Source organism: Convolutriloba macropyga, chromosome 6, assembly GCF_964194025.1.
Source record: "Convolutriloba macropyga chromosome 6, txConMacr16.3, whole genome shotgun sequence".
NCBI lineage: Eukaryota > Metazoa > Xenacoelomorpha > Acoela > Convolutidae > Convolutriloba > Convolutriloba macropyga.
In genome coordinates this window covers 26,088,500-26,104,931 of record NC_134473.1, presented here as the reverse complement: position 1 = coordinate 26,104,931, position 16,432 = coordinate 26,088,500, and the positions used below count along the sequence as shown (strand labels likewise).

At 34.0% G+C, this 16,432-nt stretch overlaps 1 protein-coding gene across 5 annotated transcripts in view; it reads right to left on the bottom strand.

The window, feature by feature from the left end:
* LOC142341596 (alpha-1B adrenergic receptor-like) overlaps positions 1-16,432 on the bottom strand; it is a 213,196-nt gene that overhangs the window by 164,088 nt on the left and 32,676 nt on the right. For 3 of the 5 annotated variants that reach the window (XM_075392672.1, XM_075392673.1, XM_075392676.1), the window contains exon 1: positions 6,875-7,217. The exons of the other annotated variants lie outside the window; for them this stretch is intronic. The gene's annotated coding sequence lies outside the window, so the exon portion shown is untranslated. Of the gene's footprint in view, positions 1-6,874; positions 7,218-16,432 lie in introns of those variants that run through there. 5 annotated transcript variants of the gene reach the window in all.

Genomic DNA, 16,432 nt, shown 5'->3' with positions numbered 1-16,432 from the left:
ATCTTGATCTGAGCAGCTAAGTAAAGATCGACAAGCAAGTGCGTCATCTGCGATACATATGCTATGCTCATCAAGCATCTGAATCCATGAACCATATACGTCATCTGCGACACAAATGTCATCTACACAAAAGAAAAATTATCCCAAAAACTACGAGTGACAGTTTTAGTTAATCAGAAATTTCGTCTTCACTTAGAAGGAGTGAACGCCAGCAAAAAAAGAGAAAACAGACTGAAATGTAAATAGTGCCACAACACAGTAAACGCTGTTAGAAGACATCCAGGCATGAGAAGGCGTCAGTGACGCCGTGTTGGATGCCACAACGACTTTTATCGGCAATGTTAACCAAAAAAAACTTAATGATAGGTATCTTTGCGACCCCAATAAGAACCTTACAACCAAAATATGGGTTAGAGGACAAACAAAAGAGCAATGAGAGTTATTACCGACAACTACATTAAATGTTAATCTCAAAAATTTTCGAACAATTTTAAATTAAAAAAATTAAATACTACATAATAGTGTAAGAAATAAATAACCGGTGAATAAGTACTAATTTTCTATATAATTTTATTTTATTTAGTTTTGTATTTCTCGAAAAACTCTTCACAGATGGGGAATGTGATATAGATATGTCACACTTAAGATTTTATTTTGGTTCAGTTGTTGAAAATCATCCATATCTGAAGATATCTTAAGTTAGTTCAAATCAATCTACCTAGACGGGTGACTAAATCTGTTCAGTGCTGTAGAAACCAAATGCGGTGAACATATTTATTCGGGTAGTAAACATTTTTATGTTCATCAACTTCCTTTGGAGCAAAATTTCCTTTCACACCTAAAATTATGTACGTCTTCTTTCTCTTGAAAACACTCTCAAAAATCAGTTGATCAGCTCAAAATTGTCAATTGCCTAGTCTCTTGACTACAAGTTAGAAAAGTGTAATTCGCATTGCAAATTCTAGTCAAATACTTTGACCTAATTTTTCTAATTAAAAAATCACGCAATCGCAATGCAAAATCCTCTCAAATTTTGCAACTTAACAATGGCAGCAGAAAATAAGAATAGTTTTGCATCGGCACGACGCTTGCCTTTCTTATAGTTATTGCTGTTTACTTTTCTTTTTAGGGTATGAACTGTCTTAAATTTTGCTCTGTTCTCGATAGAAAATTAAATTTTCGTTTTCTTGTTTCACTAGAAATCTTGGACCTTTTTGAAGGACAGGAGATCTTACAACAAAACAGTCCCTGCAACTGCTGATTTTGCCGAACTATGAAGATTGATGGATCTGCGGCTTTGTTTGGTTCGCAAAATAATTGAGCCGCCATTGATTAAAAGCCAATTATGCTTTCACAAAAAGTAAAAAGACTTTTTAATGTTTACAAGAATGTATCATCTCTATTGCACATATGTTAATTCAAATTTCAGATGAAGCAAACGTGTCATCCTGAAATTGAAAAACGATTGTTGATAATGACCATGTATCCGAGTTCTTTTGCAAATTTAAACAATGTAAGCATGTCATACTTCGAGAATAAAGCTATGACTCTATTTTGGATTTTTTCATTTACTAGCTTCGTTTTAAGATTGTCAAAGACCTCACTGGGAGAAGTTAATATGATAGGATTTACTAGAATGTGCGTGTAATCTTAGCATCTCTTACAAAACTGAACCAAAATTTTAAAACAGTTTTTTCGGTAAATCTTCCTATGATCTTGGTAAGATCTTCTTATCAACAAGATATCATAAAATTCGTTGACAGTAGTTGAAAAAAATTTTTCAAAACGTTATAAAATTAGTTTCTGTTTTTTTTTGGTGGGCGCTTTATGTCATGTTGAATATTGAAGAAATGACTTCTCATTCAAGGAATCTAGATAATTAGGCAACGGTAACAGTTTTTGTCCGTGGGCATACAATGTAGTAGAATTTGTATTTTTGCCATCTATACTAGCTGAACTACTTCTAAATCGTATGATCAGGATAAGTAGAATTGTCAATTTGTATCTATCTTACTACGAAACTCAAATATATAACAGTCAATCATATAACTCTCTTTGGAAAGTGAAGATGATGTGGTTCATTATCAATTTTTCGATTACCAACCATTGTAGAATATGCATGTTTTTTGTCTGTTTTTTGTTTGTGTTGACGAAGAATGACTAATTGTGCTGAAGAAAAATAATCTTCAACAGGTGGAGTAAAATTGCACAGTGAACCGTGGCGAATTAGTAAATCATGAGAAGTGAAATGAACACCTATTCTTACCTGTCGCTGTTTTATCCACAGTTCAGATACAGCCAATAGAGTTTTATAAAATAGAAAAAAAACAGTAGACACCAGCGCTAAGCTTTGACAGCCGACTATTATAAAAGCGTCAGACTTAACTTTGTGGAAGCAAGAAACTCCTTTTTTGACAGGAAAGAAAATAAAATATGCAAGAAATACCCACAGAATTAGAGAAAATTATATTACAGTTAATGGCTGGCTGGTCGGACGTTGCTTCCCTGAAATTAATGCCAGCTCAGACAGCTTTGAAGAAAGTTCGTCCAAAGCCGACAGTGGAATGAAAGAAAGAAGACTGTCCAAAGTGCACCAAATTTAGAGAAATGATTTATTGATGCAATAGACATTTGAAGCTTTCACGACGCTTGCTATTTTTTTTAATTTTCGTGATCTTTACTCTATATCTAATCTAAGTCAGTTGCACAATTTCTAGGACAGATTGTGTTGAGTGAAAGCGCAAGTGTTTCGGTTTCATTGCACGAATTATTGCATGTTAAACAGAAAAAGTGACGGAAATTATGAGGGAAACAAAAATTCTCAGTTCTGTTCATTATAAAACTTTCCTCAGAAATTCGCGTATTTTCACTCCCCGAGTTAGCAAATATATTGAATCGGCACAGAATCGTAGCAAATTACAGACTTTATTTGCTCTGATTTATATACTGATCATTAAGAAGAGCTGTGGCCAAGTAAAAAAAAACAAAAACGACAATAGAAAATTAACAAGGAGGCTCGGTAATGTGCGTTCGCACATAATTTTCCGACCCCGCTCATCCACATTGTCAGCTTAATTGTCCACCAATCTTTAAAAATGGCAGGTTTTTTTCGAAAAATCTGGTGTATGAATGAAAATTCCGTCTAACTCAAATCATTCAGTGGACTAAACAAAAGGCCGCTCTAGAGGGCCGAGGATATTTGGCATTAAAACGAATAGGAGATAAGAAAAGCAACAAAACCGAACAACAACAACAAACATTAATAACATCCGAAACTCGATATCGGTTTGTAAAAAACTTAATAACAAAGTCTAAATAGCGTCTGATGAAGCCTAAATTAAACAAAGTAACTGGTTCATTGTTCATCACTAGAAATATTAGTAGCCAGTCCATAATGAGATTTGGTAAGAAGTAGAGACAATAAACAAAACAAGCGGCTACAATCTTTTGACTAAAAAAGTAAAACCATTAACTGGCAATTGCTTATGAAGCCATTTGGACCTATCAAAAGTGAGCCTCGACTTGAGTTGTTCTGTTCTGGGATGAACAAAAAAGCGATTTTTTTTAAAAAAAAGACAGCCACTGATTAATATCCGGTTTAATTATGGATCTTCAAATTCCAAGATCCACCCAAAAACAACCTTGCTATTACTTTTCGTTCTATAAAAATATGCCCTATGTTTTGGATATAGATAATTTGACAAAAATTTCATATATCAAAGAAAAAGGATCCTGTTTGTATATTTATCGAGTAAATATTAGCCGAATAGTGGTGAAAATTTTAACCCAGAAAACATTCAAAGAGAAGAGGGAAGTAAACTATCCTTCTCTTGATTGGAAGGATTTTATGTCAGCATTTTTCAGGTGTTCACTTCACGCAAATGTAATCAAAGTTGACTAAAGAAGCTTTTTTCTCTTGCAATTTTTGATGAAACAGGCTGATTTTTTGAACAGTGTAGCGACAATTTAAGTCAACAAATGAGATGAATTATTTCATCAATACTCTTCTATCTTCAGATAACAAGCAAATTCGCTAAAATGTAGGCAAAAATTCCAGATAAAGTGAATAAAAACAAGTGAATTCCCTCTTCTATTCACAGAAATTCCATCCTCGATGACTCCTTGTAAAATACAAAAACCAAAAAAAACTAACTCCATATTCTATACAGAATGGGCTTTCTAATGATAAGCGCTTCAACTATCTGCGACGAATATATCGATCTGCCAAAATTGACTAAACAACAAAAACCGCGTATCCACGAAGATTACAAAAAGAGTTGAATATAGCTCAAGTTCTGTCTCATTAACTGACCGTAACTAACTTTAACGAACATCAGAAATGATTCAAAACAATTTCAAAGAAATATCGATTTTCAATATCTGAATTTTGTTTCACAATAAGATTTGGTTCAATCCAACTTTTTGCTAAATTGCAAGTTGAGTTGAAAAACAGATGCATGTGGCATGGTAAGTTTGCAAAGTTCATAGATGTGTGGAACAAGTCTTGGTTGTCGGTTGTTGTGTTTTGTATTTGTTTTGGATCCAAAAAAGGTGTGTAAATTTGCATGCCGATGACATTGTAGTAAAAATAGAATCTTTACAAAAAACTGTTAAAGATAATGACATAGCTTTTGATAATGCAAACGAAAGGCTTGAAAACTAAACTGACAGTGAACATGAAGAAACAAAAGCGAAAGTAAGTAAGTTTTTTGTGAAGAAACACCAAAAAACGAAGTGATGAGAACTAACATAAAAATACACGGAATTTTTACAAAACCAAAGATAGAACGCCCAAATTACAGTTTTCAAAAAATATCTATCGCGAATATTATAATACGGTATCCTGCATTACGGGTCAACCACAATCACAGCAAATAGGGAAATACAAAAAGTTGTCCAACGTACCCTGCGTCTGAGTTTTCATTGAAAAAAGTTTGGAAGTAGCTGAAAAAAGTCAAAACCTTTAAAATTTGAGAGGGCAATGTTTAATATTTTCAATAAACATCAACTCAAAACTGCCGAAACAAAAGTATGATTATAATCAAATACAAAATAACTTTAGGTAAAATTCTGTATCGTTGCGTTTCATTTGAAGCCAGTGTGAGGCGGGATTTAAAAAAACTTATTAGGTACGACGCAGAAGTCATCGAAATGATTGAAAATCTTTTGAGTACAGAGAGAATAAAAATTTTGCCATCAATTTTGAGATCGTATTATTTTTTTACAATAAGTGCATAGTCAGAACTTTGTAAAAACCTCAATATCATACACGAAAGATGTTCCTAAAATTGGATTTGGTTTTTGATTTCAAATTTATTGTTACTTATGTAAATTATGTTGACGATTTTACGTTTTGATTCGTCATTAAGCTAAATTGAGCAAGAAACTTGAGAACGGGCCATTGGCGCAAAAATTCTATTACAGTCAAATTGTTTGAATATACTGTTATGAGTAATTTTGAAGATACCTAATCACTGCTTTAAACTATTTTCATTGTTAGCTTAAATTTGTTTTTTCTGTACAATTTGTTCTAACTCAAATTTAATATAAACAGCTCTTGGTTCAATTTGATTCTTGAATCTCAAAATTGTATAGCATTTCGTAGTTTAGTAAAAATTTTTGTAAATGAGTTCTTGTATCTCACAGGTTTTAAGAAATTATACTGATTAATTACCTTATATTAAGATGCGAGTTGCTGTAAATTTATTTGTTGGTCAGTTTTTCTTCTATGTGTACTTAACAGAATTTATTCTGTGAAATTTAAATTCCGAAATATTAGAAGCAAATTTTTCTTCCTAATCATTGCAAAAAATAAAAAAAAAATAAAAACAAACAATACCAGCACATGCTCTGGTTCTTCCACGAGTTTTGTTTGGCTCTTCGCTGCTCTTATTGTTGATTATACTGAAAACAATTTCGAGGAAAATAATTTTTTCATGCTGATGTTCGATTCACCAAATTCTTACCTAAATTGAATTTTGTCTGTTTTTTTTTATTCGTTTTCAATGCATGGGTTTGTGTTTTAGGATCGAGAATTCCATGATAGATAGGTAGGTCCGAAAAAGGTATTCTTTGTGTCTTTGTTGTTCAAAGTTCAATTACAATTTTAGCATTTCTTGTAAGATTAACAAGGTACGGTGACAGTTGTACAGCAGATTTACGGCATATGAAGATATTATTGAGTAAAAAAGTTTTAGTATGAAATTTTCCAAAGAACTCTCTAGATTTGAAATTCACAGTTCAGTTTCCTTCCAGTAAAAAAAGTTGTTGAACGTAACACAAAACTGTTTCACGTTGCCGGCCTTTGGATAATGAGTTTATCACACCCATGATTTAAACAAACCCCATTAGTATCCCTTTAGTACAATATCGAAGAACGTAAACTTAGCCCACTTTATGCCCTCTAGTTATTTAGTTATAACTGTAGACTAGACAACTAATCCTACTGTTTGACAGTTTTCCAATGATATATTTTTGCACAATTTTGGACAGAAAAGATATCGTAGGGTCAAAATTGGCGTAATAAAACACTCCCTGCACTATATTATTCATTAACTGCCATAAAAACTGGCAAAAACTGGCAAGCTTAGGTCTGGAAATGGATAAATATTATGATCACATGAACTTGTTATGCATGTAATTACATGAAGAATTAAGGATATAGCTACAAGCATTCAAAATTGTCCAAGTTTGACATTAGAGTTTGCCAATCTTCAACTTGACTGACGAAATTCAATTAGTGTTGTGGTAGTTTTCATGTAAATATTTTCGATCTCAGTTAAGTGAAACTTGATACACCTGCATGAAAGAGCTTGACTAAAACATGCGGTTAAAATCTTGCCATGTTACATGCCAGGAAAATATCAAGATATACCAATTTGCACGGGTGTCCATGTGAATATTGGCAAGATCACAAAGAAAGATTCGAGAGTAAAATAAAACGGACTTCTTGTCTATTATGAAAAGGCTTCGAGCGAATAGCTGGATATTGATGAAAAGGAAAGATTTGTATAAAAACGATAAATAGGAATAAATAAAAACACAAAAATAAACAAAATTATTTATCAAAAAGAGCAGTAAGAGTTCAATCAAGTCAACGAACACCCATTTGGTGCAACGAATGTTGCACCAAATAATGTAGATACTTTTTAAATACGTTTGAGCGACAAAAAGATCAATAATAAAATGGTCAGAAAACTAATTATAATTGAAGACAATAATTTTTTTTAAGATGAAAAACGCATTCGATTGAACTTCTGGAGCTTCTGTCTTTATCTTTGCTGAACAAAGTCTGTTTATTACGATACGTGAGCGTATGGCTTCTTTTAAGAATACATCCAATTAAGTAGAAAAGACATTGTTTGCCTTTTAATAGCTTTTATCCTCATTTGAAGTCTTATGGGAAAGAAAAACAATTAAGTCGGAAAATGTATGAAAACTTAATTATCTAAAAAAACGCGGACGCAGTCAATTTTTCAACAATAATTAATTTAATATAACATTATTAAGTAAACTGATGAACATAACATTTTCTGTTTTAAAATCTTCACATTCATTTAAAATTGAGGACCAGGTTTAACAAACACAGAATCAAAGAATTTGCATGTGCTGGATCACTAATGCATGAAATCTAATGACGTCACTTCAAACAGCTATTTAACATGAAATATCTTAAATCAAGCATTGGCTAGGCAAAAAATTTCCCAGTTGCAATTATCAGAAGATGGCAGAGGAAGGAAACGCAAACTTCAAATGGTTTGCATATAATTATTTCCTTGGTTCAGGAAACGTCTCAAAATTATTCAAGACCACTGCCAAATAGTATCTTCCACAGCATATATTTTGCACTATTTTATGGGAAAATGCGGCGAAAGATGTGGATATATACAAGATCAACGACAAATTATGAGACAAATTATCTTACCAAAAATCACCACATCACCGTCATGAAATGATATATTTTTCTCAAGAAAACTTTAAATTTTCACTGTTACTAAGCAGTTATCGTAGATAATAACTCCTTCAATACCTAATGCACTACCATGCACTTCCATGCACTTCATACCGAATAAGCGGACGTGAAATATCTTTAAGCGAGTTGCAGCAATTGGCGATTTAAATATAACTCAGTTGCAGTTAACATTATTACATAGCAGAGGATGGAAAAGTAACAGATAACACTTTCCATCTACTGCGTGAATTCAATTCAATTCTATTATGACCAGGATATTCTACCACTAGAATGTTCAACAACTGGGATTTTTAGCACAGGATCTTCTCTCAGTAGGATCTCTTATCACTAGCACCTTCTATCGCAAGGATCTTCAATCACTAAAAACATATATATCACTAGTATATCCTATCACTAGGACTTTCTACCGCTAGAATCGCCTTTTAGTAGCATCTCCTATCACTAGGATCTTCTATGACTAGGATCATCTACCACTCGGATGTTCTTCCAATACCTCCACAACCTGACACAACAATGATTTTCTACCACTAGGATCTTCTTTCACCAGGACCTCATGTCACTGGGATTGTCTACCATTAAGATATTCTATCACTAGACGTATTAATTTGTCATTAATTGAGTTTTGACTTGAAATGATTCTGGTCTATAAGTAACAATAAAAAGAACCAAGAAGCAAAAATTTTTTTTTGAAAAGAAGGCCCCATTAAAATCCGAATAATTATTGAAATGTAGATTCCTTCCTCAATTGGACCAAAACCAATCTTGCTCTTGCCGCTCGTTTAAGCAGACAGATAAATGATGAGTTTTGGATAACTATGGAGATATATTAGCAAAAACCAATTGGTATCAATTGAAACCATATGATATTTCTTTTAAAATTTCCTGAGATACCAAACATTACCTTTGGGAGTTTAGACTCTATCATTAGACTATAAAGAATAACAAACACTAAACTCAAGATTTTATTTAAAATTTACGAAAAAACTTGAAACCATAAAGATGATGGACTTTACTCAGAATACCTAATATTTACTATTTTGATTTTTTTTTCTACATAAGACTTCATAATAATTTTTCCGACCACACTTGTGGGGGGAGGAACTATATACTCAAATGGGTTTTTTTTTCTTCAGACAATTTTGGCCGAGCGATAGATTGATCGTAGAGAAATGTGAGTGGTATCATCAAAAAGCTCCTCCAGCGTAGAATGCAAAAATAAAAAGATTTTTTAAAATTTCGTTATTTTCGAGGAGTTAAAGAGGATTGAAGTTTGTGAACAAGGGACACTTTGCATGAATTTGTTCACGTTTAGAGTGTTCACAAATTAAGATATTTTCTATAAAAAATAGTAGTTCTAAGTTTCTTTTCACGCCACAAAAAGAATCATTTTTTTTCTTCCTGTAGACTAAAGGCGATAAAAAGACCAGTTCTAGTCTCATAGGGAAGTTAACAATAAAAAAAATTTGAATTCTGCTTGTGATTTTTTAAAGAGAACTTTAGTGTAACCTAGCGATTAGTCAATGACAAACATCATTTACAGTTAAACGAAGCCCAGTAAACAAAAAAATCGTTTTGCAAGGAATTGCTCATATTGTTTTTGGCTTCGACTCTGACTTTTCTTAATTTTAATTGAAATTTTGATTTTATTTTTGAGGTTTTACTAATTTTTTGGAGTCCCATGGCATAGACTCATCGACCAAAAGTCCAATATATTCTGTAATGAGCATTTAGCTAACCCATTAGCGCTTTGATTGGACAGCTAATGACTATGATTACTTTAAAATAAATTTCCGAAAAAATATTTTAACATCAACCAAACGTAATCTTAATTTGGTGAACTGTAAGTCAAGGCCAGTGATGATAGGACCCCCCTCCTTCCTATAGTAGCCAAAGTTAATCTAGTTAGCGATTTCATCATCTAATGGGTATATCCAATGCAAAAAAGAGTTCAAAAAACCATTAAAAACTTTTGGATATTTTCGTATTGCTGGTTCCTTTTTAAATCTTATCGGATTATCTTGCTAATGGTAGCTCCCATTGGCTTAGCAAAGATTTTCAAGGGATCAAAGATTGATTTTTCAAAGAAAAGCTAATGGTTTCTGTGATGTAACGCTTGAGTTCTTCTGTACCATTAAGGTAAATCTGTATTCGTTCTACGAATGAGAAGAGAAATGAGAACAACAAGTGAATTTTAGTTCTCCATTTGGCAGAGTGCGCTCTGCTAGTTATTCAGTTGTTCGACCTTTTAACATATAGAAAATGTAAAATTTTGAAAGGAGCCCGACCTTGTACAACAATGATCATTTATATATATATATATATATATATATATATATATATATATATATATATATATATATATATATTCATATATATATATATATATATATATATAATATATATATTCATATATATATATATATATATATATATATATTTATATATTTATATATAACAATACATTAGAAGATTAACTTAGCTTCTTTAACAATACTCGATAACTATTGAATGTACAGGACATGTAATCGTAAAACGAATGAAGTTGTGATATTTATACCTCAGGTATACCACATTTCCCCCACAATATTGAATTTGGAATTAAGTATTATTTTCAAAATTATTCAAAAGTAATTATAAAAAAATTTTATTCAAGTTTGTATGTATTCAAAATTGGTTTGGGCTAAGTACTTGGGCTATCACTTCTAGATCAGGCGTAGACTTCTGTCCAAACTGTGCAATAAATGACTCAGTCGTCTCATTAATTCCAATTGTTGAAGCTAAATGTTCCGTTGTGCTATCATTGTTTGCCAGTGTAGTCTGAGCATCGTTCCCATTCTCAGATTGATCAATAGCACTTTCATCGATTGGAAGAATAGAACGAAGACCTTCCTTGATTGGGGTTGACTCTTGTCCTTGTTCGGAGTCGCAACTCTGTTCCCCATACTTTACGACACTAAGAATTTTCCGGGTTGTCCCGACTTTTTCAAATATTGAAAATACGCTGCAAGTAAGTGAAACCAAATCATGGTCACTCAGAGATATATCCGAAGAATGAGGCTTGCGTTTTGTTCAGGGGACTTTGCTTTTCTTGCGAGAGACTATCGCTGATTTCATTTCAGGAATCCAAAATCTTGCCACTTTTGCAAAGTTTGCCTTAGCTGGATCTTTGTTCTGAGCTGTAGTTTGCTTCGTTCTGATGAGTTTCTCACCTGTCATTTTCTCAACAATCTCATTTTTGTGATCTTATACTCGCTTGACAAGTTCTTTTTTGTTCCTCAAGAAGTTCAGTCGTAGTCGATTGCTGCCTTTGCTTTTTTCTCTCTCTCTTATTGCCTTTGATGGCAACGACTAATTTGCTGATGACCGTGTCCTGTTGACCAAGAGTTTTCATCGTAATCGTTGTTCCACTTAAGTTGAAGATAGCGGCGCCCTCTGGGAGGGATTCATAAATCACCTGTAAGTTCTTCTTGCTCGTTTTACTGGATTAACTCGTCGCAGAATATTCAATCTCCAGCTGTCGGGGTTTACCGGGATTGCTCCTTGTTGGGCTTGATGAAATAATCTTTTTCTACCTCTTCTCGTGCCTTCGTCTTCTCAACAATTTCCTCCTTTTTCGTCTGGACTTCATTGTCACTGAGAAGCTCCTCGTCGTACCAGGCCTCATTGCTGATCAGTTCTTAATGTCCAAGTGTATCCAGATATAAACAGTGTTTTTTAACTTTTTGCCACGATAGACTTTTATGGGATGGACTACTTATCAAATTATTGAGGGCAGTAATCAATTTTCTACCATGATTTGCCTCAAATTGACTAATTTGAATTATTTTCTGCTTGCAATTTCGGAGTTGTCCAACTGCCTGATTTATCGACTCTTTCACATTAAAGTAGCTTTTCTTCTTGTCCAATTTAATACATCCTAATCGTTATTTGATCGTTTGGATCAATCGTTCAACGAAACTTATTGGTTCGTGATCAATATACGGTGCCTAGATTAATTTTATGTTATTGTTATCACAGAGGTCTTTTACCGTCATGCCCTTTAGGCATCTCGCTTGATCAAGTCTGATAGACCTTAGTACCCCATGTGTTCTAAAGTATTTTATGAGAAATCGTTCGACATTTACGGCATTCGGGTTTTTGATTACTTCAATCGTCGGATGCTTTGAATAACGATCGATACACTCTAAGAAGTATATTTCCTTGTTTTGTCCGTCATAAATAGGTCCGCCAAAGTCTAGTTGTATTTCTTCATTTGGTTCACAACAATTTTTAACTGGCTCTCACTCGTTTTTTCCTTTAACAGATTTTACGTTCTTAACAAACTCAGTGCACGCTTGCTTTGCACGTCTTGACTTTGTTCAGGATCTCCCAATTGCAAAAGGGCCACCACACTTGTTGTGCAAGTTCCGTCATCCCAGCTTCCTGGGTGGTTTGAATGGAATAGTCTATTTTTGCTTCCCTGATTACGTTAGGAATGGCGACTTCATTGTCAATCAAGACACATTCATTCTGGATCCTCAAATTTTGCCAACGTGCGTGTATCTGTTTTGATAATGCTTTACATCTCTGTTCGTCGTTCAATCTAATGCAGTCACGTACTTCGAGGAGGACTGTGTCACGAATTGTAAGTGCTGCAAGAAAATTTGCATTGAATAAAATTTTGATATGTTTATCTTTATCAGTAAAATTAGTATCTGTATTGTGTTGACTGAAATCTGTGGGTATGAATTTTAAAAGATCTAATTTCGAGGGGGAATTTCGACTCGACGGTGGAACTTTTGTGTTCGAAATATTATCTCGATTCATGATTGGATCGTAAGAATGTCTGGAATCTGGAAATGTGTGAGACTGTATTCTATCACTAAAATTTGACAAAAGGGAGTTCGAATTACTTGTTGCGCTATTTCCACTGCGCTAGCAATTTTTGCGCGTTTGCAGTAATTTTTGATAATGCAAGTTATATGTGTGTGAAGGTGGAACTTGTTCACACTTTTCGGCTATAAATGGACGGAGGTGTTTGGAATTTTTGTTAATGCAATCGTTCGGCGATTGTTTGACTTTGTTGTTTTCGTTCTTCGTTCGACAATTGTATTGCTTTGTTGCGTTCGTCCGGTAGTTTAATTTGCTTGGGACCTTTGTTGTGACCGCTGTTGCAATCGTTCGGCGAATATTTGTCTTTAATGTACTTGTTAGACGACTGGTCTTCAGATTGCTTAGTTGCTTTAATGTATTCCTTCCGCGACTGTATATTATATTTGGAATTGTTTGACGATTGTTGTTTAGTTGATGTAAATGCTTTGTTTTTTGAAACCTTCTTTTTTGGCCTTCCACGCGGATTAGCACTTTGAAAGTCTGTGCTTGTAGTACAATTGTACTTTCTTGGCCGGCCTCTTTTTTTCTAGTAGTATTTAGTTTCAAGTATATGTATAATGTTTTCCGTATGGTTTCAATTTGGGCTACCACAAACTCTTCATCTCATTTAGAGATAGGTTTTGCTTGGTTCCATGGGTTTCTAGAAAAATAATCTACATATCTTTTTTCCAGCTAAATATTCTATTATGAAAGTAGAAGGTTACAGGCTGTCTGTCCATCGGGTCAATCGGCTTTGATGGCTTTTTTACATCTGTCGTTTAAAATGGAAAGTAATGCTCGATGATCAGTGATGACCGTAACAATTTTCCATACAGACAATTTTTAAAATGTTAGATACTCCAGACAACTCCTAAAAGTTTTAATTCATTAATATCGTAGTTAGCTTCTGCTTTATGTAGAAATCTTGATGCGAATGAAACAGTTTCCCCCTCCCTCGGCTGTTTCTTATTCTAGAGCAGCCCTGAGACCTTCTCTAGATTCGTCGCATTTGACTCTTGTATTCAAATTTGGATTGTAATGTGTATTCTCTGTGACTTTTTTTATGATCAATTTATTTTATCAAACGAGTGTTGATGCGTATCCGTCCAAGTGAATTGCTTTGCTTCTTTCACTTTACCCCAAAATTATGACATAATTGTGCTAGGTTTGGTACAAATTTTGTAATGTGATGGACACTCCCCAGGAACGATTTCAATTGCTTGTATGTCTTCGGATGACTTAGTGTGTCGATTGCCTCGGTCTTTGTAACTGTTGGCTGAATGCCTGTTTGTGTTTTTTTAACATAACTAAGTTTTCTTTTTCAAGTTCTTCTAGGCAGCTGTAAACTAACTTCATGTGTATTTTTGTATTGCGCCTTTTGAAACAATTATTATGTCGTCTAGAAAACAGTACGTATTCGTGGTACCGATTTGAATTGTATCTAATGCTTTTTGAAACTCTGCTGGAATATCAGTTTTTTCGTAGAAACCTGTTAGAAAACCTATAAGTGCCAGTAGTATCTCCTCCGACAATTTTAAAGTTGCAATGTTTTGCTGTATTTGTTGTAATGGAATCTCACTGTATGCGTATTGTGGGTCTAACGTTGAAAACCATGCAATTTTGTGCTTGGGCTCAAGATTTGCTGTGATATTGAGTCCATAAAGCAATCAAAATTCGGCATTTGATACTTGTTTTTGTGCACTGCCTTATTAATAAAATTTGAGTCCAACGCTAATTTTATCGATTTATCCCTTTTGACCGTTATCACTACCGGAGAAAAAAATTGATCACTACATTGATCGAATTTCTCAATGTATTGTTCATTAATTAATCTTTCAATTTCTTTTGCGACATCCTCTGGCAAATTTATTGGAAATATTTTTCCTCTCTGATGTGTCGGGTTGAATTTTTTTTTTGAATTTTGTTTTTACTATTTGATTCTTAGACCTTCTTTCACGTGTTACTTGTCCGTGGAATCGTTGAGCGATTGCTTTTTTGTGTGTACAACTATTGAAATCGGTTGACAAAAATTGCTTACCGTTACTTTTGTCGGAATTGCTTGGCTCAATGTTAGTCCCAGGCTTTCGAATACATCCCGACCAATCAAGGCTCTGTGATTTTTTGGAACAACAGTTAAATCTACTCGACCACCATTCCATCCATTTGATTCAACCTCACAATAAAGAAGGCCTAAATTTTGGATCGGACTGTTGTTGTAACTTCGTAGTTGTGTTCTATTTGTTGTGTGGCTTCACCAAGCGTTTCCATCTGTTTCTTCTATTTCCCTGGCCATTTTCTTTGTGACCAGACTCTCCACAATTCCTGTGTCAACCATTACGTCATGCGCTTTGTTTCCAAACTATGTTACTAATTACTTAGGTTCCTTGAATTTCTTCGTTGCTGAGTCGGAATAGTCTGATACCATATTTGATATATTCCTGGTAACCCTCACTGGAAACGTCGTCCGACGGATCGATTCCACTGTCCATTTGTACACAATTAACTTCTCCTTCTTCGTTGCTCAGTACGTCCGATTCTTGAACATAATTAACTGACTTCGATTGTTTCGAGTTGTTATTTTGTGATCTTCATACCCGCGCATAGTGATTTCGTCCGGTACATTTCGGACACGTTTGTCCCGAAGCGGGGCAGTTTATTCTATGATTTTGGTTCCAAGTTTGTCCACAGTTTCTGCATTCGTTTCCTTGTCCGGTATATCTGTCGTTTCTACTTTTTTTTGCCTCATCCTCTTAAATAATTGTTACAAATTTGGTTCTGACCCTCCCACGATTGAGATCATTGACTGCCTTTCAGCTCCTCTTGCTGCTTGGTTCTGATTACCCGTTTCAATTGCTATTGCTTTTTCTTTTTCTTTTTTGTAATCAAGTGTCTTTTTCAGTAATTCCTTCTGCGATTCTTGATCGTACATTTTTGCTATAAAAATATCACGAATGAGTTCATCTTCTATTCCTACCAGATTACCATGTTCAGCTATTTCACGAAGAGCGAGTTGGAGTTTTTCGACGGTTTTTTCTTTTTTTGATTTCTTGTCAATAAAAGGAATCGATCATAAGTAATTTTTCATATTCATATGAATTTAGTCTCGAGTTGTTCCCATAACTCCTTAGTTGATAGTGTGTCAACGCCTGTATGTGGAAATCTCCAAACGTACATTTTCTGTCCCTCGTGTCCAATGCTTAGGAATATTATTGAGCGTACTTTTCGATCAGTCAAATCCCACGATCAGTCAAAAAGAATTTTAAGACATAGTCATTCCCAGTTTTCACAGGCCCCCTTGCTTTCTACTACAATAAAAATGCACTATTCAGATAATAGCTAATTATTTTAATGGTATCAATAACTTTTCTTCTAACAAATCGTGTGTAATTTTTTGAGTTTTTCTGCATCTTTAGTCCGTTTCTTTGGCTAAGTCTAACCAAAAACAGGTCCTCTGGGTTTCGTAATGACTTTTCAGTAAATTTACCAAGGATTGTTTCGTTAAAAGCTAATTTCTTTGTTTAAAAATGTTGATAAATCTTTGAATTTCGCCTCATTATCCGCTCTCTTTGTCGACTTGTTACCAAGTCTCATAAAGGAAAATTTCCATCT